The sequence below is a fragment of the Oryctolagus cuniculus genome, chromosome 21 (genome assembly GCF_051225735.1).
Source record: "Oryctolagus cuniculus isolate XC-2025 breed Fujian yellow rabbit chromosome 21, ASM5122573v1, whole genome shotgun sequence".
Lineage (NCBI taxonomy): Eukaryota > Metazoa > Chordata > Mammalia > Lagomorpha > Leporidae > Oryctolagus > Oryctolagus cuniculus.
The window spans coordinates 4,715,744-4,726,911 of NC_142887.1; the positions used below are offsets into that span (position 1 = coordinate 4,715,744).

The 11,168-nt window shown below is 50.2% G+C and overlaps 1 long non-coding RNA gene across 1 annotated transcript; it reads left to right on the forward strand.

The window, feature by feature from the left end:
- The first annotated feature begins 368 nt into the window (after nt 1-368).
- Nucleotides 369-1,600, forward strand: LOC138847358 (uncharacterized). The gene is made up of 2 exons (XR_011385106.2): nt 369-570; nt 1,212-1,600. It is a non-coding gene; the product is annotated as an uncharacterized LOC138847358 (long non-coding RNA).
- The last annotated feature ends 9,568 nt before the right edge of the window (nt 1,601-11,168 follow it).

Sequence of the window (11,168 nt, forward strand, 5' to 3'; positions counted from 1 at the left end):
CACCTACGAGGGGACCCGGGTAGAGCTCCTGGCTCGGGAGGCCCGGCCGTCTGAGCAGTAAAGCAGCGGATAGAAGATCTCTGTCTCTCCCCCTCTCTTTATGTTACTTTTTTTTTTTTTTAAGATTTATTTATTTGGAAGGCAGAGTTAAGAGAGAGGTCTTCCATCCGCTGGTTCACTCCCCAGATGGCCGCAGCGGCCGGAGCTGCGCCCATCCGAACCAGGGAGGCAGGAGCTTCTTCCAGATCTCCCACGTGGGTGCAGGGACCCAAGGACCTGGGCCATCTTCCATTGCTTTCCCAGGCCATAGCAGAGAGCTGGATCGGAAGTGGAGCAGCTGGGACTCGAACCGGTGCCCATACGGGATGCCAGTGCTGCAGACCGCAGCTTTACCCGATATGCCACAGCGCCGGCCCCTCTGTTCTCTTTCAATTAAATTTTTAAAAATCTTAAAGAGAGTTGCAGGGGACGAGGCGTATCTGCAGGATCGCCAGAAAACCGACTGAGACTCTGCTCTTGGCAGAGTGCCAACGCTGCTGATTTCTTTATAGCAAGTGAGACAGAATTCAGGTAAAAAGTCAGCACAAGGGGAAAAAAAAAAAGCGACTTGTTAAGGCTAGAATTTGGGAATCACGGTGTCGGGTAACAATCTTGGACACCAGGGGTTCACCAAATACCCATCCTGGCGCGGGAGTTGCCCGGAAGAAAGCTTCGTTCACTGTGACAGCTAGAGGACAGTGGGAAGACATGGTCCCCAAGGAAACTGAGTCCCCAAGAGGCGGTGTGCCAGGGTTCCTAAGGAAGTGCCTAGATGCAGAAGAAGGGCAAGTGGCCGTTCCCTTCCTGCTTCCCATGGCATCTCTGTACACTAGCTGAAAAGTCCCGGACTGGTTTATTGGAGCTTTGCTTGTTTGTGGGTGTGTAGTGGTATGTAGTACACGTGCTGTGTACATGGTGTAGGGTAAGCCCTCCAGGAAAGCAAGTTCAGGCAAGTAAACTGTCTCAGCTTCTCTGCTGATCATCCTATGCCCCCGCCTAAATCCTGCACTTGTGGTTACAAAATCTCCATTAGACGTTTTGCTCCTCGTTTTTGAAAGATGAAGGCCATTCTTCTGTAACTGTTTCCTGTTGAACAGGGCACCTGTACCGCCCCCACCGCAGGATAGAGGAGTGAAACTCATGCTACAAAAGTTCCCCTTCTGTTTCTACAGTGGTTCAGGGCTCCTCTGGTGGAGGCAACTGGAGAGTGTCTTGGTCTCATCAAACTGCTTCCTCTGTCCAGAGGAGCTGAAAGGAATCAGGGAACAGCGTGGACACTCCCATTCCTGATGTCACTCCTGATTCCAGGGTGCACATTGACTAAGCCGGAGCTGGGCCAGCCTGAAACCAGAAGCGTGGAACTCCATCTGGGTACTTGGGCCGTCTTCCGCTGCTTTCCCAAGTGCATTATGAGGGAGCTGGACTGGAAGTGGAGCAGCCAGCACTTGAACCAGTACTCATATGCGATGCTGGTCTTGCAGGTAGCAACTTAACTCACTGCACCACAACGCTGCCTCCCTCCAACTGTATGTTGTTTTCCATTGAAGGACTTTGAGAAGAACTAGGCTTCATTTTTTTAAAGGACTCACTTTTTAAAATATGTGTGTGTGTCTGTGTATATATATATATATACATGTATATATATGTGTGTGTGTATATATACATGTATATATATATACATATATATGTATATGTATATTTGAAAGGCAAAGTTACAGAGGGAGAGAGAAGTCATCCACTGATTCACTCCCCAAATGGCCACAATGTCTGGAACTGGGCTGATCTGAAGCCAGGAGCCAGGAGATACCTCTGGGTCCCCCACACGGGTGCAGGGGCCCAAGGACTTGGGCCATCCTCTACTGCTTTCCTAGGCCATAGCATAGTGCTTGATCAGAAGTGGAGCAGCTGGGACTCAAACAGGTGCCCATATAGGACGCTGGCACTGCAGGTGGCAGCTTTACCCGCTATGCCACAGTGTGGCCCCAGCTGTATTTCTTGTTCAGTTTTTCTCTTCATCCTAGGACTTATAAAGAACTGGATGATAAGGGCACAGCTTCACATTCCACTGAGATGAGGATAGTATCCCGCATGGGAAATTTGTCAAACCCCAGTAATGGTACTCCAGTACACATGTGGTAGCTAATTTTATAGTGTCAGATTGACTGGATCAAGGACTACCTAGGAGCCTGGACAAGCATTATGTTGGGTGTACCTGTGAGGGTGTTTCCAAAAAATTAATATGCAAATCTGAATGTATTATGTGCGCAGATCTGGCCTTGATATGGGCAGGCATCATCAATTGGCTGCCAGTCTGGAGAAGCTAGGTGGGAAAGGAATTATGGGTTCTCACAGAGAGAAGTGGGGCTTGTTCCACTCCTGTATGGGATGTCACTTGCTGGCTTTTGGACTCCAGGACTATACCTGCAGCTCCCTTACTGGCACTCAGGCTTTTGGCCTTGAACTGAGACTCACAACCCAGGCTTCTCGTGCACTGAAGCCCTTGGACTGGCCTGAGCCGTGACTGGCATTCTAGGCTCCCCAGCCTGCAGACAACCTGTTGGGTTTCTCAGCTGCTGCAGTTGTGTGAGACAAATTCGCTAATGAATTCTTCATATACTTAAATGCCTATCATCAATTCTACATCTCTAGAGAATTCTGAATAACGCAAGTGAGCCAATGTAGGAAATGGCCAGAGTTCACAGATCATTAGCGAATGCACAAACAAGGAAGAATAACCATGCAGACATAATGCCAGAAAGCAGTAGAGAGATGGACCAAGACATCACAATTTTCATCAGTTCTACAACATGAAATTCCCTGTCTATATAGAGACTTCTAAAGCTAAATAAAGTGGCACCACACTTTTGAAATGGGGAAGGAAGGAGCTGAGTAACCCAGAAACCCAGTCTGGAGATTTCTCAGGCTGCTTTTTGTGGTCCTCAAGCTCACATTCTGGCATTCCAGAAAGAGCTGTCCCTTTCCTGCCCCACTTCTGTCCTGATAACACACTGCCTGTCCTGGTTTTCACTGTTATAAACTCTAGACACTGATTAGAGCAGTGACTTCAAATTACTCCTTGATTCCATGAGGTGCTGGATAGGAAGGGTGGCCATGTCACCTCATGGATCTCTCAGCAAATCAGGGTTGCCAGACACCAAGTGAACCCTCCTATGCCAAGAGGACAGAGCAGCAACTCCACAGGAGAGAGTAAGCCCTGTCTGAGCTGTTACTGTCACTGGCCCCATGCCTCGTTCCTTGTTACCTGAGTATAAGGTTAGGAACTGTCCCACTAAGTCATGAATTTTCATAGCAAACACCAAATCATCAGCCTCAAGCAGGAGTTGCTCAGAGCAAAAGTTTCATTTACTTATGACAAATAAAGGAGATGGGGAAGAGAGCAGTCCCCCTACAGAAGCTGCTTCTCCAAGAAGCAGTTTGCCAGAGTTTTCAAAGCTGGGATCATATGGAGACAAAGGGAATCAGGAGGGCTCCCTGCCTGAAATGGACATCTTTGTGCGTTGGGTATTCAAAACCCTGACTCTGGTTTCTGGCACTGTCCTTGCCTGTGGTGGTCGGCCCCTCTCTCAGTACATTGCTGCAAGATAAGCTCTCCAGTAACATCCTCTGAAAAACAAGCTCAAGAAAATGCATTATTTTAGATTCTCTGCCTGTGTACACCTGCTCACCTCTTCCCTAAACCCTATACACTGGGTTACAATATCAGTGCACCAAATAATAGAATAGCCAGATCCATTAAGGAGAAACTACAGCAGATGTACAGAGAAATAAGTAAAAATACACCAGTGATAGGAGACATTGACTCTTGGTCCAAGACAGACCAAACACAACACAATAAATATACTGAAAATGACACAATACAACTATAAATTAATAGCATAACTTAAAAAGCCCCTCTGCCGGAAAATCTTTTTTAAAGATTTATTTTTAGTTTGAAAGGCAAAGTCACAGCGAGAGGGAGAGAATCTGTCTGCTGATTTGTGGGGAAATTAGGCACATGTGGCAATTCAAAGATGGCGCCCAAAGGAAGTAAGGTGGGCGGTATCCAAAGTTGTCTACCACCAAAGCTAATTGCCTGCGCAGCATCAGGGGAGGTGACGACAACTGATGACGAGTGTACAAACATGTGGCTGGTCCTGTTGAAAATGGCCCCGAAAAATGACCTTTTAAGTAATTGGTTGATCCTTATGCCCTGCCCCAGTAATCCTGCAGTCTTGTGCTTTAAAAGGCTTTGCTACCCGCGCAATAAACCGAGTTCTTGCTTGCTTGACTTGCTTGACTTGCTTGCTTGACTCCCTGCTGCGTCTGACTGTCTCCGGGAATGGGAGGCTGGGGAACAGGTGAGCGGCACACTTACCTTTCTTTGGACCCAGTCCATTCTCGTTCGGGTGGACTAAGACCCTGCACTGATTCAGTCCCCAAATGGCTGGCCAAAGCCAGGAGCCAGGAGCTTCATCCAGGTCTTCCACATGAGTGCAGGGACCCAAGCACTTGGGGCATTCTCCACTACTTTTCTAGGCACATTAGCAGGGAGCTGGTTCATAAGTAGAGCAGGTGGGACACATACCAGTGCCCATATGGATTCAGGCATCACAGACAGCAACTTAACCTGCTACACCACAATGTCGGCCCCCTGCAAATTTTTTTTAGATTTAATTTATTTACTTGAAAGTCAGAGAGGCAAAGGCAGAAAGAAAGAGAGACAGAGAGCGATGAAGAGAGAGGTCAGTCTTCCATTTGCTGGTTCACTCCCCAGATGGCTGCAATGGCTGGAACTGTGCCAATCTGAAGCCAGGAGCCAGGAGCTTCCTCTGGGTCTCCCACCTGGGTGCAGGAATTCAAGGACTTGGTCCATCCTCTACTGCTTTTCTTGTCCATAGCAAAGAGCTGGATTGGAAGTAGGGCAGCCGGGACTCGAACCAGTGCCCACATGGGATGCTGGCACTAGTGGTAGCAGCTTTACTCACTATGCCACAGCGTCGGCCCCTTATGAAAACTTTTAAAAAAAAAATTTCTGGCTGGCGCTGCAGCTCAATAGGCTAATCCTCCACTTATCGGTGCCGGCACACCGGGTTCTAGTCCTGGTCAGGGCGCCGGATTCTGTCCCGGTTGCCCCTCTTCCAGGCCAGCTCTCTGCTGTGGCCCGGGAGTGCAGTGGAAGATGGCCCAAGTGCTTGGGCTCTGCACCCCATGGGAGACCAGGAGAAGCACCTGGCTCCTGCCTTCAGATCAGCGATCAGCGCGGTGCACCAGCCGCAGCGCGCCAACCGTGGCGGCCATTGGAGGGTGAACCAACGGCAAAAAGGAAGACCTTTCTCTCTGTCTCTCTCTCTCACTATCCACTCTGCCTGAAAAAGATTTTTTTTCTATCAAATATTGAATTAAACAGGGAAATACAGATAACTGTGGACAACATTTTATATAAAAATTGTATCAGAAAAACAAAGCATGGTCACAGGAAATTTCATAATTTTTAAAAAATATTTATTTATTTAGGCCGGCGCCGTGGCTCAATAGGCTAATCCTCCACCTTGCGGCGCCGGCACACCGGGTTCTAGACCCGGTCGGGGCGCCGGATTCTGTCCCGGTTGCCCTCTTCCAGGCCAGCTCTCTGCTATGGCCAGGGAGTGCAGTGGAGGATGGCCCAGGTGCTTGGGCCCTGCACCCCATGGGAGACCAGGAAAAGCACCTGGATCCTGGCTCCTGCCATCGGATCAGCGCGGTGCGCCGGCTGCAGCGGCGGCCATTGGAGGGTGAACCAACGGCAAAAAGGAAGACCTTTCTCTCTGTCTCTCTCTCACTGTCCACTCTGCCTGTCAAAAAAAAAAAAAAAAAAAAAAAAAAAAAAAAAATTTATTTATTTGAAAGAGTTATGCAGACAGAAGAGAGGCAGAGAGAGAGTAAGAGAGGTCTTCCATCCACTGGTTCACTCCCTAATTGGCTGCAACAGCTGGAGCTGCTCCAATCCGAAGCCAGGAGCCAGGGGCTTCCTCCAGGTCTCCCACATGGGTGCAGGGGCCAAAGGACGTGGGCCGTTGTCGCTCCCCCTCTTCGCGGAGGAACGACACTAGACCCTGCGCTGTTTTTTTATCTGCTCAGCCCTTCCTGGGTTTGCTGCTAGTCCTTCCTGTGTTGGCTGCCAACCCCTCCACCTCCGTGGAGGGGCGGCACCCCCTGCCACTTTCCCCGCTTCTGTGGAGGAGCGGCACACTGCCGGCCAGCTCTCTCGGGGGCTGCTCAGGTGTTCCTTCAGATGTTCCTGGTGCATGTTGTCTCTCTCCTCCTTTATAGTCCTCTTCCACCAATCCCAACTCTGCTACCCACACGCCGAGCATGCTGCTCTCCTCCAATCAGGAGCAGGATCAGCTCCTGCAGCTTGTCAAACTGATGAGGCAGCTGCGTAGAGGTTGTTTGGTCTCTCTCTCTCAGCGCCATATTGTGGGAGAGCAGATGCATAGAATTAAGTCTTAATTCCAATAATTTAGTCTCAGTTGCTCCCCACAGTTCCCCCTTTCTTTTTATTCTTTGGTGTTGATACGCGCCTGTCTTCGGTGCCCCGCAGCGCACACTCTGCTCGGCTCAAGTTGCCCACAGGTGCTTACAAGCCTACCAATCAGGCAAACCGAATCCGGGTCCTCTCTTCGCCATGTTGTGAGGAGGTTTTTAGGCGCTAATGCGTGCCTGTGTTCGGTGCCCTGCAGCGCACGCTCTGCTAGAACTGCCTGCAGGTGCTTACAAGCCCTACCAATCAGGCAAACCAAATCCGAGCCTTCTCATTGCCGTATTGTGGGGAGACTTATTGGTGTTGATAATGTGCCTGTCTTCGGTGACCTGCAGCGGATATTCTGCTAGCCGCCCGCAGGTGCTCACCACCTTACTAATCAGGCAGACCGAATCCAAGCCCTCTCATTGCCATGTTGTGGGGAGGCCTTATTTTTCTCTATTTCTCTATCTCCGGGCATTCCTATTTCTCCTATTTTACTTCTATCTGCCAGCATTCCTATTTCTCTCATTTTACTTCTATACTTCTGTTTCTCTTATCCCCGCGGTTTCTCGGCGCCTCGCCTCACAGCGGCTTCCCGGCTCTGCACGGCTTCAGCCCGTGCTTCTCTCATCTGCGCGGCTTCCCGGCTTCGCACGTGCTCTGCGGTCTCCGCGCCCTTCGCGCCCGCACCATGGCCTCCACACTAGCCCCGCGCTCCCTATCTACTCGCGCCCTGTGCACTCTCTCCACTCGTGCCCTGCGCACTTTCTCTGTGCGCAGTGGCTTCCGCGAATCACAGCCTAGCTCACGTTTCCGCTATTGGTTGGTTTAGTTTTCAGTCTAAGTTCCCCGGGCTAACCTGACGAATTCCAACCTAGCTTACGTCTCCGCTTCCGGTTTGGCTTCCCATCTTTTGCTCCCCAGGCTGACTTGACGAATCCCAACCTAGCTTACGTCTCCGCCTCGGCCTACCCCCGCGGCTTCATTTTCCCTAGCTTATATTTTTCTCTACCCGGTACATTTCCTAGCTTTCTTCCAACAATATTTCTCTCTCATTTCTCCTGGCTTCTCCCCACAGCCCGTATCCGAGTCTAAGTTTCTTCTAGCTTTCACTTTCACTTTCAACCTTAGATTTCTCCTAGCTTCTCCCCTCAGTCCATATCCGAGTCTATGTTTCTTCTAGCTTTCACTTTCGCTTTCAATCCTAACTTCTTCCGGCACTTTTTCCATCTGGCTTTTCCCTAGGCACTTCCCTAGTCTCTCTCTCCGGTATTTTCCCGCTTCTTCCCTCCTAGGTTTCTTATCCGAGTCACGGCACCATTATCCCTCCTAGGCTTCATATCCGAGTCACGGCACCATTATCCCTCCTAGGCTTCATATCCGAGTCACGGCACCATTATCCCTCCTAAGTTTCATATCCGAATCACGGCACCATTATGTCGCTCCCCCATTCATGGAGGAACGACACCAGACCCTGCGCTGTTCTTTTATCTGCTCAGCCCTTCCTGGGTTTGCTGCTGGTCCTTCCCGGGTTGGCTACCGTCCCTTCCACCTCCGTGGAGGGGCGGCACCCCCTGCCACTTTCCCCGCTTCTGTGGAGGAGCGGCACACTGCCGGCCGGCTCTCTCGGGGGCTGCTCAGGTGTTCCTTCAGATGTTCCTGGTGCATGTTGTCTCTCTCCTCCTTTATAGTCCTCTTCCACCAATCCCAACTCTGCTACCCACATGCCGAGCATGCTGCTCTCCTCCAATCAGGAGCAGGATCAGCTCCTGCAGCTTGTCAAACTGATGAGGCAGCTGCGTAGAGGTTGTTTGGTCTCTCTCTCTCAGCGCCATATTGTGGGAGAGCAGATGCATAGAATAAGTCTTAATTCCAGTAACTTAGTCTAGTCTCAGTTGCTCCCCACAGGCCATCCTCCACTGCTTTCCCAGGCTATAGCAGACAGCTGGATTGGAAGCGGAGCAGCTGGGACTCAAACCGGTGCCCATATGGGATGCCAGCACTGTAGGTGGCAGCTTTACCTGCTACGCCATAGCGCCAGCCCCAAAATTTCATAATTTTAAGTATCACAGTAAGAACAAAATAAAACAACTAAATTAAGTTCTTAGAAAGCTAGTAAAAGGACCTGGTGCTGTGCCACAGTGAGTTAGGCTGCTGTTTCTGATGCCTGCATCCCATACTGGGGTGCTGGATCAAGTCCTAGCTGCTCCACTTCCAGTCCAGCTTCCTGCCTCTGCCTGGGAAGGCAACAGAAAATGGATCAAGTATTTGGGAACTTGACACCCACGAGGGAGGCCAGGATGGAATTCCTGGTTCCTAGCTTTGGCCTGGATCTCGTGGGCATTTGGGGAGTGAACCAGCAGATGGAAGCTCTCTCTCTTTCTATAATTCTACCTTTCAAATAAATAAATAAATATTTTAAAAGGGTCACTATCAGGTCTGAAGTATTTATAGATAACGTTCTGTTGTAGGGTCCCTGCCCACTGCTCCTCACATTCTGTGAGCCTGGTCCTATGAGAGGAAGGCTGTAGTATGTCACTCATGCAAGGAGGCGGGACACTATGTCCACTCTGCCTCTCCAGCTGAGGGGAGGAGGAAGCTTTATAGACTAGGTAAGAGAAAGCTGGTATGTGAGAATGCCCAGCAAGGCAAAACTCAACTGGAGAGGCTTGAAATCAGACCAGCTGGCGGGAAGGACTTTCTTCCCGGGGCGGGGAGGGGGTTGAAGAATGGTGGTAAGGATTGAAAGTCTGGATTTCCATGTTTGGGGACTTCTCGTTTCTGACAACGCTGGCGTACTCATGCTCCAGTGTTTCTCTAGCTTCTACAGGTCTGCCATTCAGATTTCCCTTCTTTTTTTGCACACGCCTAGGTTGTGTGGCATGCAGTTCTCTACCCACGTTTCCTCTGCACATGCATGGTTGTGTCCTAAAAAGAACTTAAAGAATGTATGACCAGATCCACTGTTAAAAGCACAAAGAGGGAGAAAATTTCAGGAAAAGGTGAGGGCACATAACGAGGTTGTGTTAGCGTCATCAAGGGGAAACCCAGTAAAAGAGTACCTGGGTTTGGGTCCCAGCCCTGGCTCCTGACTCCAGCTTTCTAATGATGAAAAGACTCCAGGCAGTAGATGGCTCAAGAAATTGGGTTCCTGCCACCCCCCAGATGGTGCTCCTAGCTCCCCCTCCAGTCTAGCCCTGGTTGTCGCAGGTATTTACGGCGTGAATCAATGGATGGGAGCTCTCTGCCTCTCAGATTTTACAAATCCTTTTATCATGTTGTATTTCCAAGGCTTTTGAAACACTAGCCAGATTGTAACCAGGCATAACACAAGCAGGCAGTTTTTACTACTTAAATTGCTTCTCCAGGGCTGGACTGCTGGATTCCCGCTTGCTCATGTCCTAAGGTTTGTTATCAACTTCTTTCCCAAGCAGGAGGACCTGATCAGGCTGGATCTGATCCCAGCACCTGTGGACCTCAGGGAGGAGGTCACTGATCTGGTGACAAGACCTGGACTTGACACCAGACACCTGCCGCCCTTTCCTGATTCTGGCATACCAGCACCCCCTTCCTCATAGCCCCCCCTTTTTTTTGACAGGCAGAGTGGACAGTGAGAGAGAGAGACAGAGAGAAAGGTCTTCCTTTTGCCGTTGGTTCACCCTCCAATGGCCGCCACGGCTGGCGTGCTGCGGCCGGCGCACCGCGCTGATCTGAAGGCAGGAGCCAGGTGCTTCTCCTGGTCTCCCATGGGGTGCAGGGCCCAAGGACTTGGGCCATCCTCCACTGCCTTCCCAGGCCACAGCAGAGAGCTGGCCTGGAAGAGGGACAACCGGGACAGAATCCGGCACCCCGACCGGGACTAGAACCCGGTGTGCCGGCACCGCTAGGTGGAGGATTAGCCTAGTGAGCCACGGAGCCGGCCCCTCATAGCCCCTTTATAAGTCCCCAAATACTCTCATCCTGCAGAAGGGAGGTCCGTGAGGCCCGGAAGGCTGCTCCTCTCTCATCTGTTGACAGATTAACTGTTCTCTTTCCTTCACCCCAAAACCTGGTCTTGTTATTGTGATTGGCACTGGAGATAGGGACTGAGCTTTCAGTACAGCACAAACAAAATTGTTAGTGTGAAATTATTCATATAAAACTAAATTTTAGGGGCCAGCGCTGTGGCGTAGTAGGTAAAGCCACTGCCTGCAGTGCTGGCATCCCATCTGGCTGCCAGTGCGAATCCCAGCTGCTTCACTTCCAATCCAGCTCTCTATTATAGCCTGGGAAAGCAGTAGAGGATGGCCCAAGTCCTAGGGCCCCTGCACCCACATGGGAGACCGGAGGAAGCTCCTGACTTCTGGCTTTGGATTGGTGTAGCTCCAGCTGTTGTGGCCATCTCGGAAGTGAACCAGTGGATGAAAGACCTCTTTCTCTCCTCTCTTTCTCTCTCTCTCTGCTTCTTGTAACTGCGTTCAAATAAGCTTCTTTTTAAAAAACCTAAATTTTATTGGTTGATGTAAAAACTCAGCACTGTTTCTCACTAAAGAAATTAAATTACTAATAAGATAAATCCCTATATTCTCAAAACAATACCCTTGGAAAGTTAAGTTTTGCCAAACATGAAAGAACCTGTGGGTGGTGC